At 42.7% G+C, this 6,060-nt stretch overlaps 1 non-coding gene across 1 annotated transcript; it reads left to right on the top strand.

Moving 5' to 3' along the window:
* The first annotated feature begins 5,087 nt into the window (after positions 1-5,087).
* Positions 5,088-5,191, top strand: LOC129059240 (U6 spliceosomal RNA). Its single transcript, XR_008525000.1, has one exon. It is a non-coding gene; the product is annotated as a U6 spliceosomal RNA (small nuclear RNA).
* The last annotated feature ends 869 nt before the right edge of the window (positions 5,192-6,060 follow it).

Here is a 6,060-nt window from a genome sequence, read left to right on the forward strand (position 1 = left end):
TTGGTGGTGCTGTGTGTGGCTCTTTAGATGTGGTTGGAGGTGAGCTGGGGGAGTTAATGAGATCTTTTTTAGGTGCTTTTGATAAAGTAGCCTGCACTACAGGATTCATTGTGACTTTTTCCCTTAACCTGTGCATTTCTGTCTGCTAGCTTTCTCTGTCTTTCTCATGCCTTTGATTTTCCCAGCTCCTCTTGGTTGAATTAAGTGCTCTGCTATGGTTTAAATGTGTCCCCCAAAGTTTATGTGCTGGAAACTCAATCCTCAATGCAGCAGTTGGGGTGTGGGGCCTAATAAAATAGCCTTTATGAATGAGTTAATGTTGTTAATGTGGTAATAGATTAGTAATCACAGAGTGGGTGCATTATAAAACAGAATTCAGCCCCTTTTACCCTCTTGCTTTCTTGCACTCTCTTTTCCTTCTGCCTTCTGTAGTGGGATGGTGCAGCAAGAAGACCCTTACCAGATGCAGGCCCCTCAACCTTGGACTTCCTAACATCCAGAACTGTTAAGAAATAAAATTTATTCCTTTCCTTTCCTTTCCTTTTCTTCCTCCTTTCCCTTCTCCTCCCTTTTTTTCCCTTCCCCTCCCTCCCTCTCTCTCTCCCTCCCTCCTTCCCTCCCTTCCTCCTTCCCTCTTTCCCTCTTTCCCTTCCTTCCTTTCCTTCCTTCTCTTCCTTCCTTTCCTTCCCTCCTTCCCTCCTTCCTTCCTTTTTTCCTTTTTATAAATTATGCAGTCTGTGGTATTCTTTTATAGAAGCATGAAATGGACAAAGACAGACTCCATTTTCAAGAGCAAGCACTTTTGTAGTTTCTGAGCGAATTATGACTGCAAAGGAAGTTCTATAGATAGCCTCAGATCCACTACCTAGGAAGCATGCTACCAAGGAGACCTAGGATCTAGGATTTGATCAAGTGCTGGGCAACATGATACCGCTGCAATTTAGCACCTCTGTATATACCTCCAGTTGGCTCAGCCCATCAGGGCTAAAACTACCCCTCATATCCTAGTGTCTCTTGTAGGCAGAAGCCTTGCCTAAACCCTAAGCTGCTTGGCTCACATTCTATCATGTGCTTTTTTTGTAGGGGGTTCAAATACACACAAAAGAAATATGTTGAACCTCCATGCACCCAACCCGCAGATTAAGCAGTTACCTCCATTTTTCCAGATTTGTTTCATCTGCTTCAATCTCCCTAAAAATTTATGTTTGTACAGGAAAAACTGAATAAATGGCTAATTCTCCACCCTACCTCTCATCTTAAGTCACTTTTCAGAGTAGTGAGTTAGTGACCTAGTAACCTTCCCTCTAATGACCAGTAGTTTTTTTTCTGAATACCATTATAAACTCATAGATTATTGTTTGCATTTGATGTATTTCAGGCCATTGCAGTCTTTATTGTTTTGGTTGCTTACATTGTCTCATCTAGGTTAATAATTATCTCTTCAAGTTGACTTTCATGTCTTTTTGATGTGATCCTGTTGGACTTTGATGGCTTCCTTGCTTTCTGGCAAAAAAGATGTTCCAGGATCAATATACTGCACCATACATGGAGTCAGCCATTTCTCTAGGGAACCTTGATTCCTTTTAGTAGAGAACACAGTTTGAGGTCTTGGACTGAATGACTTTTGTGAACCTCCTCTCCTGAGACTACAGCCTGCATCCCTGCATATAGCCCGTTTGGAGCTCTTGCTGGGCACCAACAGGTCTCCTAAAACTGCTATATAGTTCTGCCTCACTCTTACAAAGATTCATCTCTTGAGAGTTTTATGCTCTACCCCCAGATGTGGTCTTTCTGGTTCTGAAGCTTTTGCTTCAGTCACCCTGAATTTTGCCAGCCCTATGCATGCTATACCTTGGATTGCCAACTTGCCCTCACTGAAGCCAGTTTCTCTGGTTAGAATCGTTGCCCCAACCCATGCCTAATACTCTAGTAAACAAGGTTCTACCTGGGCTTAGGTTAACTTTTGCTCCTTTGGGCCCTGTGTTCTACCAGCATTCCATTTATCTGAAACTCTCCCTCACCTTAAGAACTTATCTGTTCTTTAATGATTTACTGCTGCTTCCTGGGTTCGAAAGAACCCAGTTCAGGAGTTTCTGTTTTAGTTTGAGATCTTATAGGCCTGTCTCATCAGGTTGGTGTCAGCCCAGCTAGGATTAGGCAGAATTGGGTGGGGGCTGTAGTGCATTTTTGGCACAGCATGTACCTATCTGACTAATTCTCCGTCTTTTCTTTCTTGTTGCAATTCGTGGGTCTTAGCATCTTCTGAATGGTATTTAGTAGGTCATCCTGTTGATTTCCTGCTAGGGAGTAGCATACTCTGGCTCTGTACCATTGGCCAAGGGAGTTAAGGATAGATGAAGGGCTGCAGTTTTGTTAAATGGAACAACATGAAGTGATGGCATTGTAAAAAAAAAAAAAAAAAAAAAAAGGCTTGGCAGCAGGGCCCATTTGAATGGTTGGTCCTTGGCTCCTGTGTTGATATAGGCAGATCCTTGATGGGAATTTGGAATGATCCCAAATATGGTATTGGTACATCAAGTCATCCTCAAGGTTGTGTGTGTAACAGTCTTGAATGATGTTTTGTCAGTCTTTGGAGATTCTCTGTATAGGGTTTAATCATTTAGTTATTTCAGTTGAGCCTGTTTAGTTTCTTTGCAAGGAGATAAGAAATGTGAAAGAGATGCAGACATTAAGGAAAAAAGTCAGGAGCCTTGTTTCCCCACCCTCTGCTTGGGTTCTGGAACTGGACTCATAGGTGAGCAGTGAAGAGCTGGGCCCAAGCACATTAATCCTAGATCTAGCTCTGCTTTGCGCTCGCTCCAGTTCTTGTATCAAATTCACTTCAAGCCACCCAGAGTAGTATGTAGAGGAGTCATTCAGGACCGTGCTTGTACTTCATTGTATCAAATGGGAGATCCAGTAATTTATAGCCTATTATTTCTGGAGCCTGGAGATGGCTCTGCATAAGGTTTGCTGAAGCAAATTTTATTACATTAGAAGAGAACCTAGCTGGCTGCGTCCTACACTGGAAGCTTTTAGATGCTAATAAGGAGGTCATGTAAAGGTCACAGAATGACTCTGGAATCCATTCCCCGCCAAGAAAGAATAATGACAATTCTATGTTGGCCTCTTTTCATTTCCCTTTGATTTTGAGTAATAAATTCTCTCCTCACTTCCCAGCTGAACGGTTTGGGAGTCTGTATTCCCTTGAAAGACTTTGGTCACATACCCATCAGATTAAATCAGGTGAAAACTCTTTGGCCTTCATGAATGTTGAAGGATTTCAAAGGGCTAATGGAAATTCTTCTAGAAGTAACTGCAACCTCCGCCTTCCAGGGTCAAGCGATTTTCCTGCCTCAGCCTCCCGAGTAGCTGGGATTACAGGCGTCCACCACTATGCTCAACTAATTTTTGTATTTTTAGTAGAGATGGGGTTTCACCATGTCGGCCAGGCTGGTCTAGAACTTTTGACCTCAGGTGATCCGCCTGCCTCAGCCTCCCAAAGTGTTGGGATTACAGGTGTGATCCACCGTGCCCAGTTAAACTTCAGTTTTTCATGTTCCATGCATAGGGCAGGGTCTTAGGGAGTGATTCATTCTAGCAGAACTCCCTGGATTTTAAGGCAGGTGTTCCATTTATTAATTGACAAAGGAGGCATATTTCTCCCCTGGTAACCCAAAGATTTAGGTCGTTTTCCCAGAGACTCCATTTCCACTGTGAGGGTTCTTGGAAAACTAAGCAGAGGATGAGGAAAAGTCTGTGAACAAGCTTGCTGGTTTCTCCCTGTCCTACAAAAGAGCATACGTCTTCTGTAACCCAGAAGGCCCTTTTGATTAGTCAAGGCTGGGCAGACTGAGATTAGGGGGGTGTGTGTGTGTGTGTGTGTGTGTTTGTGTGTCTGTCTTGAGACAGGGTCTCACTCTGTCACCCAGGCTGGAGTGCAGTGGTGAGATCAGAGCTCACTGCAGCTTCCACTTCCTGGGCTCAAGCGATCCTCCTATTTCAGCCTCCAGAGTAGCTGGGACTATACGAATGTTTTACCGCACCCAGTTCATTTTCTAATTTTTTGTAGAGATGAGGTTTCACCGTGTTGCTCAGGCTGGTCTTGAACTCCTGGCCTCACGGGATCCTCCTGCCTTAGTCTCCCAGTGGGCTGGGATTATAGGTATGAGCCACCTCACCTGACCTGCAACGATTTTTCAACAATGTAATTTCTCTTTTACAGAACCACCTAAGCTGAAGATTCCCTTGAGAACAAGTACTGTCCTGTGGTTTCATGACCTTTCTTCCATTTGTGGTTCTTGTGAAGTGGAATTTAAATGACATCTTATCAAGATGGATAAACCCTAGTTTCCCAGTGCTGGAATATAGAAAATGATGGACAAGTAAATCCCACTCAGCACCCATAGTCCAGGCATGGGGACCTCAACACACCTGAGCCCCAGACATCACCTTTCATTGTGAGTAGCTCTGAGATGACACTTCTGCTGTTCCCAATTCCAGCATTAATTGAATTAGATAGTTATTTTATGAAGAATTTTCATATGCCACAATCCTGACCATATCTTCAAGTGAACAGAAAAATTCTATTAAAAAGTCAACCTTCTGTCTCACTCTGTTGCCCAGACTGGAGTGCGGTGGTGCAATTACGGCTCACTGCAGCCTCAACCTCCTGGGCTCAAGCAATCCTCCTGCCTCAGCCTCACAAGTAGCTGGGACTACAGGTGCTTGTCACCACACCTCACTAATTTTCCCATTTGTGTTATATGTGGATTCCACAGGACTGACTTCGAAAACTTGAGTATGCGTGGATTTTGGTATACACAGAAATGGGAGAGCTGGAACTAATCCCCCCATATACCAAGGGACTAATTGTATCTGTTTTTACAATTATACTGTAGGAGACATTATGTTCCATGACAATGGTAATTTTTAATGACAATTTTTAATTGAGTGAAATTACCATAAAAATAATAATAGCAGCTAATATTTACTGAGCTGTTACTAGGTGCCTATAAATAGCATAGATTTTTAAATTCTCCATAATTCTTCCTTATTTCACTTAACCACTCTATCTTAAATTACTCATGCTTGCCTCAGTAGCACACATACTTAAGTTGGAACAATAGAGAGATTGGCATGGCCTCTGTGAAAGAATGACATGCAAATTTGTGAAGCATTCCATATTTTTTAAAAAAAGAAAAAAATTACTCCCAGATTTTCACTGTGTTTGTGCATACGACCTTTTGTTTAAGTTGAATTATATCCAAAGATGAAATTTCCAGAAGTGAGATTAGTGTGAGTCACAGGGCATGAGCATTCTTATTACCCTTGATGTAAATTGCAAAGCTTTCAGGCATGGTGGCTGTCAGCCTGTAATTCCAGCACTTTGGGAGGCTGAGGTGGGAGGATTGCTTGAGGCCAGGAGTTGGAGGAGGCAGTATAATGAGTCACTGTCTGTATGATTTAAAAAAAATTTCCAAGCTTTATCCTGGAAGGCTTATATACATTTTAAACACCACTAATACTGCAAGAAAATGGCCATTTCACTGCACCTTCGCCCACACAGGTATTATAATTTAACAAGTTATTTTCTGTGTGATAAATGAAAGACCTCATATTATTACTTTTACTTTGTCACCCATTTTTTTTTTTTTTTTTGAGACGCAGTCTCGCTCTGTCAACCAGGCTGGAGTGCAGTGGTGTGATCTCGGCTCACTGCAACCTCTGCCTCCCAGGTTCAAGTGATTCTCCTGCCTCAGCCTCCTGAGTAGCTGGGATTACAGGCACATGCCACCATGCCCAGCTAATTTTTGTATTTTTAGTAGAAACGGGGTTTCACCATGTTGATCAGGCTGGTCTCGAACTCCTGACCTCGTGATCTACCTGCCTCGGCCTCCCAAAGTGCTTGATTACAGCTGTGAGCCATGCGCCCAGCCTATTTGTCACATATTTTATCTTTCCTTATGTTAGCTTATTAGCTTTATTTCTTTATTGTCCTTTTTTTTTTGAGATGAAGTCTCGCTCTGTCTCCTAGGCCTGAGTGTAGTGGCACAGTCT

Source organism: Pongo abelii, chromosome 2 (genome assembly GCF_028885655.2).
Source record: "Pongo abelii isolate AG06213 chromosome 2, NHGRI_mPonAbe1-v2.0_pri, whole genome shotgun sequence".
Lineage (NCBI taxonomy): Eukaryota > Metazoa > Chordata > Mammalia > Primates > Hominidae > Pongo > Pongo abelii.